Source organism: Terrapene carolina, unplaced genomic scaffold, assembly GCF_002925995.2.
Source record: "Terrapene carolina triunguis isolate 2854851 unplaced genomic scaffold, T_m_triunguis-2.0 Scaffold33911, whole genome shotgun sequence".
Taxonomy (NCBI): domain Eukaryota; kingdom Metazoa; phylum Chordata; order Testudines; family Emydidae; genus Terrapene; species Terrapene triunguis.
In genome coordinates this window covers 10,400,609-10,419,439 of record NW_020698262.1, presented here as the reverse complement: position 1 = coordinate 10,419,439, position 18,831 = coordinate 10,400,609, and the positions used below count along the sequence as shown (strand labels likewise).

The following is an 18,831-nucleotide window of genomic DNA, read 5'->3' as shown; positions in this document are numbered from 1 at the left end:
AGCTGTGACCTGCCCCCTGGGGTCACATCAGTGCCAAGTTCCCTCTGAACCCAGCGGCATTTTCCTGGTGTGCCCCCTCGTCCCCTCTCCTGCTTGGCCACCTCCATGCCCAGGAGAGCCAGACACGCAGCTTCCCTGGGGGGGCCGCCGATGCAGGGACGGCAGCCTGGGGCAGAGAGCCCAGAGGAGATTGTTGTGAGGCGACACGCCCTGGCCTCCCGGCGCTGATGTGGGCTTTCCGGTGCTCTGCAGCCTGTTCTGAGTGCAGGAAGGTGGCAGGCACTGTCCCGGCACTTGGAGCCCCTGGCCGGCCTCCCGTCAGGGATATCATTCTGACTGTCTAGTCTGATCCCTGCCCAGCCCCAGGAGGGCCAGAGAACTTCCCCCCAGGGCATCCTGCAACAAACCAGTTCTGTCAGGTGCGGCGGTAACGCCCCACGGCCCCGTTTGAACCCAGAACTCCGGCTGGAGCTACAAGCCGAGAGAGCAGCCGGCAGAGTAGGTCTGACTGCAGTGAAGAGTGTTCATGGACGGCTCTGACGGATCACTGCTTGGGCGCCGGGCAGCTCCTGCCAGCCTGTCCGCCAGAGGCACAGAATCTATGCCCCAGCCTGCCCTTTCCTGGGCAAATGGGGCCTGGCACAAGCTGGCAAGAACCTGCCTGGCTCTGAGCTCACCCAGTTACCGTGGCTGTCCTCCCCTGGCAGCTCTTCCTGGCGCCCTGTTGCTGGCAGGTGAGCCAAGCCCTGCCCCGTCCATAGCGAGTGCTAAGGCCCCAGTGTCCTCAGCGACACTGCAGCGCAGGGGCGGCCCCACAGGCTAGGAATGTTCTCCTGGTGGGAAGGGAGGGCGGGCGACGGTGGCTGCAGGGGTTGCGTGGCTCCATCCTGTCTCTGGGACTTGGGGTGGCCAGTGGCTGCTCTGCAGCAGGGGTGGGTTGTGCCACGCGGTTGGGCAGGGGTGAGAAGAGAAGTAGCCTGGATGGACGGTCTAAGGAAAGTCTTCGGACCCGCTTGCTCCCTCCGCCATCACCTTCAGCTTGGGGTCGGTGCCTTGGGAAGGCGAGGGAGGCTGGGGGATGGGGGGCCAGCCCCCCATTGGTGCAGGTGACGGGGATACAGGAAGGAGAGGCAGTGCAGGTGGCCGGAGCGCCCGTTCCTGGGTATGCACGGCTGGCGCTGAAGTGCAGGGGGACCCGGCATGGGGTGGGGGGGTGCTCAGTGAAAGGGGCGGTTCGGTGTTGCCCAGCGGGGGCAGGGCTGGGAAGGGCCCAATGAGGCGGGACTTCAGAAGAGTTCCCGTGGCTGTCGGTGTTCCCGTCTCTGCAATGGTGACAGGCCCTTCACCCCATAACCCTGGATTCCCACCTGGCTCGGGGCGCGGGGGCAATGAGTGTGAGGGGCTAGTGGATGTTTGTTCTGCCACAAAACAATTCTTTACACCGTGTGAAGCCTGATCGGCAATTTCTGCCCAGACCTGGGATGGTAAAGGGGCTGCGGGTCGGGATTGAGGGGCATTGGTAGAGCTCTGTGGGTACTGGAGGAGCCCAGGGCTGGATGACTAGCAGGGGCTGCGGGTCGGGATTGAGGGGCATTGACAGAACTGCCTGGCAGCCATGGCCCTTCCTCTTTCCTAAGCTGTATTTGAGTCCATTCATTCCCAGCTGAGCGAGAAGCCCGGAGCAGGGAGTCAGTGCGGGGGGACAGCCAGCCCCCGGGCACTGCGGGAGGAGCTGCCGCCAGCCCCCTGGAGCAACCTCTCCCCGTGCGCTGCTCCGAGCGGCAGCTGCGAAGCCACGGCTGAGGGCCCCCAGCCCCTGCGTCTGGCTGAGCAATCAGTGGTGCAGTTTGTGCTAATTCTTGCTCAGCCCTCGCAGACTCATGGGCGAGCGCGGCGGCTCAGCCCGCTCCTGGCTGCTTTCTCCCTCTTCCGCCTTTAGCGCCAGAGCGGAGGACACGGCGGGGTCAAACGCCTGGATCAATGCTGCTTCAGACGCGCTCAATAGGGCCTGCTGCTGGGCGCTGCGCTGACAAAACACCACTGTTATCTAAAAGCGGCCCTGGATATTACAGATCAGCTGGGGCCATGTGACTTCGCGGCAGCTGTTCGGCCGAGAGTGTCAGCCTGGTTTCTGTGGGGAGCAGTGTCTGTGTGCCGCTGCTTTGTTAGATAAGCTCCGAGCGCTCGCTGGGAAGAATGGGGTTTCCCTGAGCGCCGCTCTCTTTTATAATCCATCGCGGGCTACAGAAATTAAACCCAAAGCCCCCGAGCCCTCAGCTGACGGAAGCCGGGAGTCACCTGCCGGCCTGCGCTCTGTAAGCTCTTTGATTCTCTACTCTCTCCTTTGCAGGGAAGTGGCCCGGCTGACCTGGGCACCGGGTGGGCGTTTGATTCATTGTTCTGGGGCTGGGGGTTTCGGAGGAGGGGATGGGAGAAGGGGCCATGCTTTGTGCCCCCGGCGCCATGCGACTCCACAGGCCATGGGGCGGTTGGGCTCGTCGGGCAGGAGGGTTTCAAAGACCATCTTGCCTTTGGCTGAAATCCTCGTCTATTTCTCCCCCCCCCCCACTTCCCCACGGAGCCAAAGGGGGAAGCCCAGTTGCTCGCTCAGTGTCCGATCTTGTGAGTCCCGGTGGGATGATGAAATCAGAGCTTAGATTCACTATTTTTGTTGTCTCTGATTCCCTCCCCTCCCACTGGATTTCGGGAAAAGGACTGAAAGTCCAACAGCTCTGTTCTAGCAGATCCTAGGCCGGTGCAGCCTGACCCCAGGCCTTCTTCCAAGACATCTGTGTTTGGGATCTGGCCCCAATGGTCTGCCCGCCGCTGCCTCTCCCCTTTGGGCAGGTCTGCTCCTGCTTTCTTTGGAACCTGCCTGGCATCAGTTTCTGCCTCTTCCCCTTGCACGGCTGCCCGTGACTTCCTCCAGATGGGCTCGTTTGTAAAGTCCGCAGTGCGAAGGGAGGGTCGGGCGCTCGTAGCGCGCAGGGTCAGCTGGGCTTGTATCAGTATTGATGTGGCAGGCGGGCTCCTTTTGGAGCTGGGACGCTGTTGGCGTACGGAGTCTTTGATGCAGTTCTGTGTGGGTGGAAAGGATGGTCCAGTGGGTGGAGCACTGAATGGGGATTTGGGTCCAATTCCTGGCCCCACCACAGGTTCTTGGCTGAGTCACTTTCCTTAGGTTCCCAGGGAAGTTAGGAACCTCACGAGCTCTGGGGCCCGGGCCCGTGGTCTCTGTCAGATGGGGGCAGCGTGCCCCTCTGGAGGGGAGCGTTGGGAGGGTACCTCAAGTGGGAGACGCTCAGATGCCGGAATGGGAGCTCCATGTGGCACCCAGAGAGACCAGGGAGGTGGCTGGCCTGGGTGGATGGTGAGCTATGGTGATTGTACGTGGTTGCCCCCTTAGGCTGATCCAAGTTTGGGGGTGCAAGCAGAGGAGACTCCCAGCCCTGCTGGGCGCGGGCCTGGGCAGCTCCCTTAAGAGACGCACCCGTTCCCCCACTACCACCCGGGGCTGGCCTTGCTGGGCATCGGGCAGCTGTGACTGGTGACCAGGGAGCTGGGAGACTTGGCTTCAACTGGGGGCAACTTTAGGGCAGTCCTGTCCCTCGTCTCCCCCTCGGTAAATGGGGGTGCTGCCTTTGCAGAGCGCTTTGAGATCTGCGGCTGGAAAGCCCTGCGTGGGTGCCGGGGGTGGATGGCTGCTGGGCTGCCTCTGTCCGTGCCAGGAGCCGAGTGCTGTCGTCTGCCCTGGCCTCTGTCCCTGCATGCAGTAGCGACTCTCGGGTGACTCGGGCGCCTTCTCTCCCGGTGATCTGGATTGTTCTTTTCCTTGTTTCAGGCATGAGCCATGAGCCAAAGTCACCTTCACTAGGAATGCTCTCCACCGCGACCCGGACCACGGCCACCGTCAGCCCCCTGACCCCTTCTCCTCTCAATGGCTCCCTTGTGCCCAATGGCAGCCCAGCGGCCAACACCTCCTTGTCAGTCCAGTCAGCGCCTTCCTCCAGCTTCGCTGCCGCCCTGCGCAAACTGGCCAAACAGGCAGAGGAACCCAGAGGTAAGAGTGGAGCCGGGAGAGGGGCCCTTGAAATGACGTCGGGGGGTGGCGGGGAGGGAGTGCCTGAGACATACCCCTCGCCCAGCCCCGCTCTGAGATACTCGCCTAGGGCCGGAGCTGACCCCAGGCACTCACAGCAGCTCCCTTCAAGGAGCCCCAGGCTTCAGGACGAAGCCGAGTGATTGATGGTGGGGGTCAGACAGGGATTTTCCCGTCCAGCACCATGCACAGCACCTGCTTTGGGAGGGCATTGAACATGGCGTGCGGTGATGGCGTTACTCTGCTCTTCTCGAGCACCTTTCACCCCCCGGATCACAAAGTGCTTTACAAACCTGAATCAAGACTCCCAGTGCCCCCCAGTGAGGCTAGGTTAAGGGATATACAGGGATCATGTCACCCTGTGCTGAAATGCAGCCTTCTCTGGGGTGGAATGTAACAGCTGTTTATATAAGGGTCACTTACCTGGTACTGAAATGCAGCCACCTCTGGGGCGGAACACAGCTGCTGTTGCACAAGGATTCCCCCACCCCCATGCAGTCACCTCTAGGATGAAATGCAGCAGTTTTTTATACAGGGTTGCCCACCCAGTGCTGAGATGCAGCTGCCTCTGGGGTGTGGGTTGGCAACTGTTTGTGCAGGAATCACCTACCCAGTGCTGAGATGCAGCCGCCTCGGGGGTGGGTTGCTGCAGCTGGAACAGCACACAGCAATGCTCTGTGCAGTCGTTTGGGGCAAGGAGGGAAGAAGTGTTTGTCTCGCTGAAGCTGAAGGGGGATACTGGATGGGCAGAGTGTTACTTACCGGAGACCGGGCAGGACGCCGGGGTTAACAGCCCCACTGCTGTGATCGCTCAGGGACTCAGGACCATGGTTTTATGTGAGATAGGTGTGGATGGGCTGCTTGGCAACGCCTGTGCGGATCAGTGGGGTGACTGCCTTGGAGCGGGAGCCCAGCAGGCTGCAGGATCAGGCCCTGTGTCTGAGCACAGTGTCTGTCTCTGTGTCTTTGGGACAGGGGGCCCTGTGCTCCCTCGCCCCTCAGGGCTACGGCAGGGCAAGGGCACAATGCTCTGAGCAAAGGGATCCCCAGATCCTGCAAGGCCAGCAATGCAGTTGTAGAGAAAGGCGTTACTGCCCGTCACCCTAGCCTCTGGGCATGTCCCCATCATTCAAAGCCAATCCAAGGCCCGCTCTGATACCCTGTTACCTGTCCCCACTCCCCACTTAAACCCCCTTCCCGATATTAACCCAGATCCAGCTGCGGAGCCCAGCTCTGTGCGCTGGGGGCTCTGTGCCCTGGGGCGCGGGCTGGAGGTGCTCCGATCCCAGCTGTGAGGACAAGGTGCAGGGAGAGCCGTGGCGGCTGTTACTGCTCGCTCGTCACACACACACGACTGCTCCGCGGGAAGCTCAGCTCAGATAGAGCAGCCAGCGTAAACCAAAGCCCTCCCCTCCTGCTGTCCCCGGCCTTGCCGCCCGCCCCCTCTCTTCTGGCTGTGCCACGGGGAACACATGAGGCCTGGGCCCCCGTGCGGCTTTCCCTAGCCACGGCGCAGTGCCCAGCACCTGGGGGGTGGAACGGGGGCCCCTGGCAAGCCGTGCAAGCGCTACCTGGGGAGCAGCGCTGCGCCTGGCCTGGCTGGGTCCGGCCTGCCCGCTCCCTGCACCGACCCCGCAGGCTGGGTTTGACGGCTGTAGTCAGGCCAGGAAGCTGTTCAAGGACTGTGGGAGGCCGGCACTGAAGGCTTGGCTGGCAGAGCTTTGCCCCCCTGGAAATGCAGCTTAGACTGGCCAGAGCTTAACCTACCTGCCTGAACGCAATAAGCTAGACCAGCAAATGGGCTTTTGTGCCAGGCTCCCGGCTCTGCACTGGGGCGTGGCCAGCACAGCTCTGCCCCTGGGGGGTGGCAGCTTTTCTGCACTCCTTCCCGACAGCGACGCCGAGCTAACTTGTCCATGTCGGCCAAGCCCCAGCCGCCGCCCTGTCCCTCTGCCGCCGTCCCTTCCTGGGCCCTGGGGCCTGCCTCTCGCGCCAGCCCAGCCCAAGGTGGCTGAGGCTGGGGCCTGTTTGCTTGTCTCTGTGCCAGCCTGTTTCTCCCGCAGCCCAAGCGTTCCATAAATCCTGCCAGCCCTAAACCTGTCACATCAACTGTCTGGCAGGCGCCTCTCGCTCGGCAGGGCGGAGGAGCTGGCAGCGGCTGGCTTTTTTCCTGACCTCATTGAATTGTCGCTGAAGGAGCCGCCCGGGCGCTCTCAGGGGGCGGTGCTGAGCCTCCCAGTGGTGGTGCTAAGCAGGCGCTGACTGGCTGTGGTTGGCAGGACAGGCTCCCACGGCCCTCGGGGCTGTTCCCTCGCTGCGACGCGCTGGCAGGAGTTCTGGGCAAGGGCTGGGGCTCACCCCGTACCCCGCTAGGCAGCCACACCCTGGCTGGCTGGTATAGAGCTGTGCCTTCCTCCGCATGTTCCATACAGTACCCACGGGCCTTACATTGGGTCAGAAGCTGCTTCCGGTTGGCCCGTTGGGGTCCGGCCATAGGTGCAGCCCATTCTTGAGGGGGCCCAGCTGCAGGTTTCAGAGCCAGGTCGGATTGACCAGCGAGTGTTTGGACCCAGGGGGTTGGGCCTGGCCTGTCTGGGGGTCCCAGGCAGCTTCAGTGCAGCTCCAGGGGTGGGGACCCAGGAGAGACCCTTGTAACATTCACTGCGACTGTCCCCAGACTTTGGGAGTCCACTGTGGAGAATGAGATCAGTGACCCCCCCGGGTGTGAGTGGATTGTGGGGCACTTCCCCATGCCTCTGCCCTCCCCTCCAGCCCTCCTCCGAGAAGCACTCCGCCTCCCCTGCCCTCCTCCCCTGCTCCCTCTGCTGCGTTTGCCTGGGGCCTGCCTAGATTGCAGGCCCGTCGACTCCGGGACCACATCCCTGTGTGCCAAGCGCCTGGCATGGGATCAGCACTGACCCGCAAGGGCAGGACAGGAAGCCAGGCGCTCTGGCTAGTGAGGAGCGGATCTGCGGCAGGAGCAGAGCCGTTTCCATCTCACCGTCCTTAAATCCTCAGCGGATGTTTTTCTCTTGCTGGTGATGGGTAGAATTAGCACGAACCGTCCATTGGTCCCCTCTACAGAATCAACCCGGGACTCCCCAAAGGGCTGCATTTCTTCCCCTGTCTCTTTGGGCCGGGCCTCCATAGCCCGGATGCTGCATGCCCAGAGCAGACTTGCCCACTGCTAACTCCCTACCCCAGTCCTGCTCCTTGTATCCCTTTGGCTAATCCTCAGCTGAGGGGGACAGCGGGGGGGGCAACACGCACAAAACTCAGGCACGGATGCTCGGGGTTAAGAACATAAGAGAGGCCGTACCGGGTCAGACCAAAGGTCCATCTAGCCCAGTATCCTGTCTACCGACAGTGGCCAATGCCAGGTGCCCCAGAGGGAGTGAACCTAACAGGCAATGATCAAGTGATCTCTCTCCTGCCATCCATCTCCACCCTAGATGGGATCAGCACTGACCCGCAAGGGCAGGACAGGGAGCCGGGCGCTCTGGCTAGTGAGGAGCGGTTGTGGGACTCTGAGGAACAGCTTTGAAAAAGTGTCGGTCTCCATAGGACGGAGCCGCAGGCCAAACTTACCAAGAGCTCCCCAATTTGCAGGTGCATCTGCTTGTCTCTCCCTCCCGCAAGGTGCGTCTGTAGATACCGGTCCCCACTTTACACATGCAAATGCTGGGGGGTTGCACTGGCCCACTACTGCCCTGGTCTGCACCTGTGGCCAATCTGTGTGCGAGAGGCCTGGGGAGCTGGCACCTGAGAGCCATGCTCCTGCTGTGGATGGTGGGTACGGGATCACCTGGGGAACGCGCTGCCCCTTGTGGCTGTAGGGAGTCTGGATTGGTTGTAGGGCACGGGGCGGGGGGCGAGTCCCAAGGGGGAGCAGTTGCTGTAGCTGGGGTTGGGGTGCTGGGGCCAGGTCCCTCCCTACGGGACAGGGTCAGGATCCTGGAAATAAAGCTCAATGATGCCTTGTGTGTCCCAGGTCCAGGTGGCACCAAACCCCAGGCCCGTCTGGGGCAGCCCGTCCATGGCCCCCGGGTGCAAATCTAGTGCTGGCTTCCCCGCGCATTCCATGCACCGAGCGGCTTGGAACTCAGGGACGGGGAGGGTACGGGGGAAAGCCGCCTGTCTGCATCGGACTGCACCCCCTGCACGGGAGGCCAAACGCCCCGAGCGACCTGCCCTGGCTCTGATCGCTCTGGGTGGCCTGGCCATGGGTGGCTGCTTCCCAGGGAGCTGGAGAGGCCGGGCTTATTGGTGGGCTTAGCCATGGCCTAGAATCGGGGCTGGCAGGCGAAGGACCCTGCAGAGGCAGGTAGTGGCATTTTGGAGTACCCTGGGCAGCACGGACTAGGGAGACCTCCTGCTGCCCCACGCACTGACTGCTGCTGTGCCCACTGGCAGACCTCTCAGTCCTTTAGCGAGAGCCCTTAGCGGGCCCCCAGCCAGGCCTTAGACTGTCCCCTCCCTGTGCTGCCCCCTCTTCTCTGCGGTGCCCAGCACCGTGCCTGCAGACAGAGCTCTGCCTGCGCGGTGGGACTTCAGCCGGCTCGTGGGTCTGTGCTGGCGCCGATCCCTGCGGGGGACTGTGGCCTGGGAAATGTGCCACAGCCCATTGGAGCCGCCCTGCCAGCGCTGTGAACGGGGATGGTTGGTCCCCTGATGCTGCTGGAGCCGGCTGCCCAGGGAGGCTGGAGGGCAGGAGCGGCCAGGCCAAGCCGGGGAATTGGGAGGTGCTGGGGCAGAGTCTCTCCAAGGACCTGAGGCAGCCGCAGGGAGGGGGGCAGCAGTAGGGGGCAGGATGGAAGCCAATGGAGGGTTGTGGGGGACGTGTCGGAGGCACAGTGCTGCAGTAGGGGCAGTGTTGGCAGGTGGCGGGCATGGGGGGAGCCTCAGACCCCCACGGCTGCTAGAACAGTCTGTGTCGGCCCAGATCTGAGTGCGCAGCTGCCCACGCTGGGCACGTGGGCAGGGTCAGGGGAGATCTAGCCACCCCGTACCCGCTTGTGGGCTCTGCCGCAGTCACAGCAACTGGGGGCAGAGGCGGGGGGAGCCTGGCGTGCACGCACACATGCTCTCACCATCACTGCAGGCCAGTTACACGGCCACGGTTTTCCTTGTCTCATTCTGATAACCCGGAGCCACTGGTTTGATTCTCCCTGGCGGTTCCGGCTGCTCCAGTTCTTTGCAGTGCCAGCTGAGCCCTGGCATGGGGTGGCAGCCCATATTGCCCAGTTGCCTGCCGACCTTTCCGTAGAGCTGACCCGGCACCGCGCCCCTGGCCCTGGGTTTTCTAACCACCTTCGAAGCCGTGGTCTGCGGCCCGGTCTCACTCCTCTCCGCCGTGGCAAGCTCCCTCGTGTTTTTTGCTAGACAACTGCCTGCTCTCCCCGCTGCTTCCCGGGCTAATGTCTTTCCTCGGCATCGTGTCTGGAGGGGGCAGTTTAAACACTCGGTTCAGATGGAGTGATCCACAGGCCATCTCATTTGCTGTCCCCTGAGAGAACGTGATTGAGAGACGCCGGCCTTGCCCCCACCTCGGCTGCCATGCTTCAGTGAAGTTTTATTTTGCCTAAGGCTCCTCCGTGCGTTTGCTCACCAGCCAAACTGCCCTGCTAATAACGAAGCCGGCGACTGCTGGGTGCCGGCCTGGAGAAATGGATTTCTCTTTCATGGGCTATTTAACAGGAGCCCGGCCAAAGGCAACGCGCGGGCGCCGGCGGGAGGAAGCGCAGGTCGGAATTAGAGGAAGAGTGGAGGGCTGGGGGGTAGCAGGGAGTGGCAGGACTTCCCGGCCCCATGCTCCAGATTCTCATTCATGTAACAGTGCCAGGTTTGGGACCACAGTCTGGGGGAAGCAAAGACCTTTAGCTCCCTGCAGCACGGGTGCCCCCGCTCTCTGCCTTGCCAGCAGGGTTCTGCAGCACTCCCCTGCATGCTGGCCTCTCTGCTGTGGCTGCAATGGGGCACGCGGTGCAGCTTCCTTTCCTTTCACACCCGCCCGCCAGCGTGCCCAGGCCAGGACGTGCGATTCCGGGAGAGGGGCATCGTGGAGGTGCCCAGCTGAATCCCGTTCCTGATCCCCCGAGGCAGAGCCGTCCCGGGCGGTCACTCCGTCATTCCAGCGAGGTCATTCCTTTCGCAGGCCCTTGCGGCTGGCTATGCGTTATCCCGCCGTGTGTGGCTAGGCAGGCTTGGAATTCACTCTTTGGGCAGGAGCCCTAGAGACGAGGGTGCAGGAAGCACCGTTGGTGGGCACACGTTCCTTACGTCACATGTTCGGGGGGAGTGGGGGTGCTAGAGGATGCCACCCGGGACAGCTGTTCTTGGATACTCCCAATGCGCGTGAGCCTGGCCTGCATCTTGCTAGGTCATTTGGCCAGGCGGGGTTGGGCTGGCACAGTGCGGACAAGGTATCACCTCAGCATGTCTCGCCCTCGTACCCCCAGCAATGGCACCCGCAGAGGCTGTGGCCGCCCTGTGGCACCGCTCGGGGAAGTGTGGATTGCATGACAAGCGCCTGGAAATCTGACCCGCGTTTCCATTGAAAGCCTCTAATCTGGGCGGGAAGCTGCTGTGGCCAGGGGAGCTCAGAGGATTTAAAGGACTTTGTCATTCAAACCCGTGTGCCTTAAAAGGGAGACCTGGCAACAAGCAAAATGTGACCCTCTAGCTAAAGGGCAGCCAGCGTGGGGTGCGTTAAACGGCGCTCACACCCTCGCACACACCCAGCAGGGCTTGTCCCATCCAGCAGGGAGCAGCAGGACATGCACACAGTGCCCGGCTGGCCCCAAGGGGTACGCTGGACGCAGGTTGGGGTCATTCCTCCATCAGATTCCCTCTCTCCTGCTCTGGGCCATATTTCGCCCTCTTTTCTCATTGGGATTTCTCCCTCTCGGCCATTTTCTCATCAACTCTTCCAAGCAAGATGGGAGCCTCGGGATCTTCCAACTTTCAGCGCCGGGGGGTGGGAAGTGGTTTCAAACAAGCTGCCTCCTGCCAGTCGGAATCTCCCCGCAGCGCTAATGGGCAGGGCTAGCGGGACAGAGCTGTCGCTTGAAGTTTGCTGGTGGCCTCAGCCAGCTCCGCCCTCTCTAAATGGACTCCCACCCTTTGAGCGCAGCCAGCACCCGCAGCGCCAGCCGGCAGGGGTTGGCCTTAGGGAGCGTCTCCGAGCTGCAGAGAGCCTTGTCCCGGGGAAGCCAGCTTGGGAGTGCTGCAGGGCCCTGGAGCCCAAGGAGGGACATCAGGAAGAAAGCAAAGCAAGCTCAGGGGTAGCTCAGTGGTTTGAGCATTGGCCTGCTAAACCCAGGGTTGTGAGTTCAATCCTTGAGGGGGCCATTTAGGGAACTGGGGTAAAAATCTGTCTGGGGTTGGTCCTGCTTTGAGCAGGGGGTTGGACTAGATGACCTCCTGAGGTCCCTTCCAGCCCTGAGATTCTATGATTCAAGCTGCTCCTGTGGCCACGGGCTGCCCTGCCTCCTGGCTGCTTTCACTGCAGTTCAGAAAGGTCCCTGCACAGCCATTGGCTCAGCAGTCTTCTCCAAGCCCAACCATTTTCTTCCTTGGGACCCCGCTGTCCCCTGCACCCCAGCCAGCTCCCTCTCCTTCATACAGAGGTTGGCCCCTGCTGGGTTAGCTCCGGCCCCTGTGGGAGTGGCTGTGCTGTGGACCAGGATCACCGCTAGCCACTAGAGCTCTGTGACTCTCCCCGGCACAGCAGCATGAAGTCGCTTCAGCTGTCCCATCTGCTAATACCGTTAGCACTGTGGTGGTGCCACAGGAGTGCCTGTGCGCAGGGCAGCTGAACCAGAGAAGCCAGGTCCCTGGCCTGCTCATCTGGGATGAGCGTAGGCAGGTTATGGAGCTAGAGCGTAGCGCTGGTTGCTGCCCTTCCATTTGTGCCAGATGCCTCTGGGCCGTGTGCTGCCAGGGCCAGCCCTAGTCTGGAGAGGAGACGGGCATGGGCAGAGCCCAAGGGCTGACCCGTTGCACCGCACGGCAATCCCGGCTCGTTGGGGAGCATGTTCGGGGCTCCTCTGCCTTGGCCAGGCCCCTTTAAAGAGCAACATGCCAGCGCTCAGCAGCGCGTGGATGGCGTGTGTCAATCGCCAGGCCCCCTCCTTCGGCGGCACAGCGCCTGTTTGGCAGCCCATCTGTTTTATTGGTGGGGGGGGAAGTTCAGTAATTGCGCATCATTTGCGCTGCCAGCAGAATTTCTCACAGGGAAGGGAGTGAAAAATGGAGACAAGCTTCAATCTGGCTGCTCGGGGCTGTGTCTTGCGACGGGGGAAGGGAGGGAGCTGTGGGCTGCTGGTGACAGGGGAGATCTCTATGCCCGGCCGTTTCTCTGCTTGATGCACCGTAACATTTTCCACTGGCCGGCCAGCGCCAAGAGGCAAATCTCCCAAGGGACGCTCCCCCGAACTCAGAGCGAGAGGGGGCCCGGAGTGGGGTGGCAGGATTACATCAAGCGGCTGATTGGCCTCTGAAATGTGGAGGATCACCACGGCAGAGGATTCATTAATAATTACGGTGGAAATTGCCCAGCCTTCTGGAAGAGAACATGAATCACACGTGGATCCTACCTGGCATAATGGGCGCTGGTCTGTGGGTCAGCAACCCCCGCATCCCCCCACCCCCACACAAGGTGGAGAATCAATTTGTAAAATGCTATAGATTCTGCCGCCCCATTTTCCTCCTCTGTCTCATTCTCCTCAGCCACGTCTCGCTGCTTAGCCATCAAAAGCGACATTAGTGGGTTCTGACATTGATTTCCTGATGCTTAAATTTTTCTCTCGCACGCCAGTCATCCTCACCAATGCAGACATTTTCCTTTGCAGCGATATACAGAGATCTGCTCCAGCAAATTTGGTTCATAATAAAAAGCCACACATTTTCTCTGTTGATTTAGATTTAACTACTGTATAATTTGATTGCAGAATCCTTCCCCGTCTTCAGATTTCCCCGCCTGCCTGGGTTTGTGAGATGGATCATCTCCTAGATGTATAATATATGAGATTATCTAGCTCGGGAGGCTTTGGCGGGGAGAGGAAGGGGATTGTGTAGAACAGGAATGTGGCATTAGGAAAAGCTGTGGGTAAAAAGAGCACTGAGCGCCAGTGGGCCTTTGACAAGTGGACGCAAATTGGTGTGTTTCTCTCCTGTAATGCTAGAGGCTGCGGTAGGTTGGTGCACTGATCTCTCATCTCTGGAGAGCTAGGTTCAGATGTCGGTTAGATCACTGGAGAAATGAATTCGAGAGGCTCAATCCTTAACAGGAGTGGCGGAAGATCCCTAAAAGTGTGGGGGTGGACACCAGGGCCCGAACTGTGGCCCCGCCTACTGTGCCGCCCCTTCTCCCTGAGGTCCCGCCCCCACGCCACCCATTCCTCCGAGGCCCCACCCTCACACCGCCCCCTCTCCCCGAGGCCCCCCCCCCTTGCCCCAACCCCTCCCCCACGCCCCCCCCCCCCCCCCCCCTCGCTTGTCCCCCCCCCCCCCCCCCCTCACTCAGCCTTATGGTTGGTAAAAAGTGGGAGGGCCATGGCCTCCTCCTCCCCCCACCCTAGTTCCGGCATCCCTGGCCCCTAACAGATGTTTATTCACCTCCTGATTCTGAGCCGTGGTCATTGTCTTCTCAGGGGAAAGCTTGAGAGCTGCAGGGCAGGGCTGAGGTGCATTGGGAGAGCGAGTCTCTTGCACTCCAGCCACACGGCTCTACCCAATGCTGTTCGTTTCTCTTTCGTGATCATCAAATTCACTCATCAAGTTTCCCCGGAAGCCGCCCCCCAGTACAAAGAGCTCTGTATGCCAGGTCTAGCAAACCGCCCCCCCCCCCTCCGCTGGAAAAGCTGCCGGAGCCTTTTGAGTAGGATTTTGTGTCTCCTAGTCAATGGCTCGGCTCAAGCTGAAACACGACTTTAAGGGGAAAACAAGAGCTAACCAGGGGCGCCGTGCCCGGTGGGGATTAAAGCGACATGGTTTCTCTTGCAATTTCTTTCTCTCTCATCTCAAAGGAAGAGGCCAGGCAGGCTCAGCAGCTGTGGGAAAGGCTTGTGTGTGTGAGCAGCCACGCCGGGAGCCAGCCGCATCCAGAAACAGGGAGCTGCTTAACATGGTTATTGATATCAAATGGATGTTAATTGAGTTCCGGGAGCTTGGAGATGCAGCGCAGAGTTCAAAGTCATTTTTCCCCCCCTTGTTGGTGTTGCGTGAATCTGTTAAAGGGATATTAACCTCCAGGAAGGAAGGGTCTGTCGTGTGAACTCAAGGGCCATGTCAGAGCAGCCAGGGCCCTTTGCTCTCGATGTTTGTACATGACAGACAGCTACACTGATCTAGCGGGTTGGACGTTGGCCTGCGACTCAGGAGCCCTGGGTTCTGGTGACCTGTCAGGTCACCTGGGCGAGCCATTTCCCTCTGTTTGCCCTCCCCTCTGCTTAGATTGTAAGGTGGATGGGCAGTGTTTGGGCAGTACCTGGCGCAGCAGGGGCCGGATCTCAGCCGGAACCTCTCGGTGTTACTGTAACCCAGATGATCAAGATAATATCTGAGCCCCAGGGCCTGGGCTGTGCAGAGCCGCCCCCCCCCCCCCCGGTGCTGCTGTTCTCCGGGATAGAGACTGCCAGGTCCATCCTCGCTGCGTTGCCGGCTCAGCCCCGTTCTACGAGAGTTAAGCTGTCCAGGGATCCGTGCGCAGGGAGGCTGGGTACAGAGCCGGGTTCCTGGAGGCTCACCAAAATGGAACTGGCTGAAGAGAGGGCCTGGTTCCAATCTCAGTCTCTCTGCTGTGAACCCAGAGGGGCTGCGCTGGCCGCTGTGGGCTTGTGCTGCTTTTACAGGGCGTCGCTGCGGCCAGAATCTGGCCCAGTGTGCTCATCGGGCCGGGCTGGTTTCCAGCCGCTCCCAGCCCCAGTGAAATGCTGCTGGGTTCCTGCTGGCCCGTTGCTGTTTCTGCCACATTTTAGGGCCTGACCCTGCCAGGTGCTGAGACCCTGGCAGGTGCTGAGTACCCGCGCCTCCCTGGAACCCACGGCTGCTTGCTGAAGAAGCATGGCGCGTGCTGCGAATTGGCAGGAGCAGGCCCCGTCGATCTAGTCCTGGGGAAGGATTTCAAGGGAAGGGCTATTTTTTAACGGGGAGGCTGCGGGGCGTATCCTCAAGCGCATGCGCTGCTGTGTGTCTGAGCTGGAAGGAACGGCCCGCGGAGTAACTCCGGCTGGTTAGATGTGGGGTACGGTAGTGTCATCCCAGTGTGCCCCATAAGGCTTTGCCTGCCCAGCCCCCTTGTGCTCCCTGGGTTCAAACTCGCTACGGCTTCCCACGGGGCAGGGCAAGCCGACCCCCACGTCGGCCCAGCGATCCCTCGCCTTTAGACTGCAGGTTCCCAAGGACCCCTGCAGCGTCTCCATCCTTGTGAGGATCGTGGGGCACAAGGATGCAGCCGGCACGGCACACAGCAGGGCCCCCAAAGCGCTACGGTCCTCATGCATGGCCAAGCCGGGCAAACATCAGTACGGGTGGAGAGGCCCGGCCAGAGCAAAGCGTCGAGAACTTTGCCTTTCCAGGAGAGCTGGGTCAGCCCTGCTGGGTTCTGAGCCTGTCAGATGTCAGCCCTGCTGCATTAGGAGCTGATACCCCCCGAAGCCATCCCTTCACTGCAGAGTTAGCCCCGAGTGTTACCCCAACCCACCCCCCTCGGCTGGGATTGGGGGTTTGGCTAGCTGGCCTGGCTGGGGGTATAGGCTAGCGCCCAGGTGCTGCTTTCACTCAGGCAGGTAACCCGCCCGCTTTGCAGAGAGGACACCGGCTAACTCACTCTCGAGTGCTCACAGCCCTCCAGTGCCTTCCCCCGTGTGCCCAGCCAGCGAGATGAGTTCTCCCCCAGCTCACTGGGAAAGGATCATTGAGCGGCTCAGCGATGCGCCCCCAGAAGCCCTAGCGACACACGCAGGTGAGCGTGGCACCGATGAGGACGCCGTAACTCGGGTGGGGCTTTGCAGGGGGGCTGCTCACACTCAGGCTAGGCTAACCAAGTGCTCAGACCTGGGTGCCGACCAGACCTCTAGTGGTCTATTCTACTCATAGTTCAACCGAAGCATGGGAAAGCTAAAGACTTGCCCAAGGTGGCGCCAGGGACTGGCGACCGAGCTGGGCATGAACCCAGGCGTCCTGATTCCCAGTCCCTTGCTCTATGCACCGGACAGGAGTAAGAAGCTGGAAAAAGAGTGTGTCTTCAGTGCGCCACATTCTTTGCCAGCAGATGGTGACTAGTTTGGCCTTTAATGCGAATGCCTCCCAGCTGTGGATGGCTTTGCTAGAGGGGAGGGGAGGAGAGGGGAGAGACACTGTGGATGGCCTGCGAGGTTGCTTTGCCGGATGAGTCATTCATAACTCGGACCTTTGCAGTGTCTGGGATGCAGGGTCCCCGACGCCTTTCTTGGCTGGACAGAAATCTGCACCTTTTCTTGCCTAATCAAGGAGTAAATTTATTCCGAAAGGGAGGCGCAGCAAAGAGGGAGGAAGGGAGGCACAAAGAAATCCCCAAAGCTCCTCAGCCGATTGTGGGCTTCACTGGTTCAGATCTCTGTTTTTTTTCTTCTTCTGCAGGGTCTCAGCTGTTAATTACATTTGCCTGTCAGCCTCGCCTGCTAATCTGCTATCACTGAGCGGAAAGCAGGAGGTCAGACAACAAAGGTGACACCATCACACTGTGCCTCTTGTCATCTCCAATCCAGATTAGTTTCATTGACTAACTCCTGGCTGAATAGCACCAGTTAATTATAACGATCACAAACCCTCCCGTTTAAAGCCACACAGCGAGAATTAAGGTTCTGAAGTAAGACTTTAGCTTCATTAATTGCCCGGCTCATTGTGGCGGTATTGATTGTTAACGCTAGCGCGTGGTGAGTAATGGCTTCCCAGCTCAGAGGGGATTAGGTGCTAATTGTTGTTGGCCTTGCGCTGACAAGATAGACCTCAGAGGGTGTCAAATCCGTATCGGCCGCCTCCTTTGTCATGGGCAGCCTTTCTCTCCCTGACGCTCCCCGAAGAGACTCAGGAATAATTAATAGGGCTCGGCAGCTAATAACGCCTCTCCACACCGCCATTGGTAGGATTCCTCCGCCACTCGCCCCTTCGTTTCCCCCATCCCCAAGCCTGCCCGGATAGCCATGCCAAGCCCACGTGAAACAGCTGGTGCTTCTCCACTTCCCATGCTCCTCCCCTGCTGCTCGGCACCAAGCTCCGTGCTCTCTCGGTTGCTCGGAGAGAGTTGCTGGGCTCTGCGTTGCCACCGGAGCATGGGGAGCAATAGCGTTAGAGAGCCCACAGGTGAATTAGGGGAACATCTTATCTTAGAGCTTTATCCTGCCGCCCGTCACCGTGACATCTGGGCACCTTCCACAGAAAACAGTAGTGCTAGTGACGTCACGGAGTCTGCCAGGCCCAGATCCGTGCCAAACTCCCACTGAACTCACGACACGGCGTTTCCTTTGTCCTGCCAAGCGGGCGCAAGGTCTGCAGGCTCCAGTTCTGAGTTACAAGCCCTGGGATTCAATCCAGCTCTGTGCCAGCCTCATAGCTGAGAGGCGCCTTGTTCAGCTGGGACGCCATTAGCGACGTGCTGGGGGAGTCGGACCGAATTGCAGAGCCCAGGCCGGTCGGGACACCTGATGGCTGAGAGCAGCCTCAGTTCCCTTCCCGCCGGGGAAGCAGCCGTCTCGCTAAGTCCACTCTCAGAATTGGTGCTAATTAGCAAACTGTGCTGTAAATGGATGCAGCGCCATTGACTTTGTTGGCCTTTTGCCCATTTCCACCAGCAAAGAATTTGGCCCCTTGTTGACGGGCTGAGCAGAGGAGCCAAGGATTGAACGGGCACTGGAAGTGGTTAATGCTGAAGCGCATTGGCAGAGCGACTTGGGGTCACTGCAGCCCACGCTGCTCCTGCTTCTGTCTCCACGGCCATACAGCGGTATCTTTCAGGAGCACAAAATTCACACATCCCAAAGCTTGGCCTGTCCTTGCTCATTTTTACATGCTAGCAATTTGCAGTGAAGCACATGATGAGCTCTGCGTGCCCTAGTTAGCATCCCATTTGTATTTCTGGCCCAGCCTTTCCCTTCTATATGCATTGCTCTCGGTACTTTAATTCCATTTCGGAGGTTTTATTTTTCCCTTGCAAATATCACCGGCATCCCCGGGGTGGATATAATTTAAAATACAGATGTATTATGCAAATAATGCCAGAGCCTTGCCCCAGGGTTACAAAGAGTGACTCGATTTATCCCAATGCCTGCGTCTGCGAGCGCCAGCGCTCACTCAAGAGTAACTTTTGCAGCCTCGACTGCAAGTGTTGGCTAATTTTTCTTGAAAGAAAGCGATCACCCTCTCGGGTCACTGTGCCCCCACTTGTGTGCCGCGATGGGCGTCCTTGGCAGCGGGTGCTGGCGCCACGCAAGTGGCACCCTTTTGCGCATGCTTGGCATCCCTGATGCCCCTTTCCCGTCTCCAGTGCCAGAGATGAATGTCCATGCCGCTCAGTCAGCCAAACTGAGGGCTGGAAAAATTCTCATGTTGGCTCAAAGCTGGAATATCAGGACTTTGCATTAGGCGTCTGGAGCTGCCCCAGCTTTGCCTGTGTGGAGGGTGGCGTATTGTAGACTGGGTGCCCCTGGGAAGGACACACGTACTCATACAGCGTGTTATCAGCCACAGGGAGT

The 18,831-nt window shown here is 60.0% G+C and overlaps 1 protein-coding gene across 1 annotated transcript in view; it reads left to right on the top strand.

Annotated features, from left to right (window-relative positions):
• The first annotated feature begins 3,962 nt into the window (after positions 1 to 3,962).
• The window catches only part of LOC113405066 (genetic suppressor element 1-like), a 49,893-nt gene continuing 35,024 nt past the window's right edge, over positions 3,963 to 18,831 (top strand). Inside the window, exon 1 of the mRNA XM_026663806.1 lies at positions 3,963 to 4,060. The gene's annotated coding sequence lies outside the window, so the exon portion shown is untranslated. The remainder of the gene's footprint in view (positions 4,061 to 18,831) is intronic.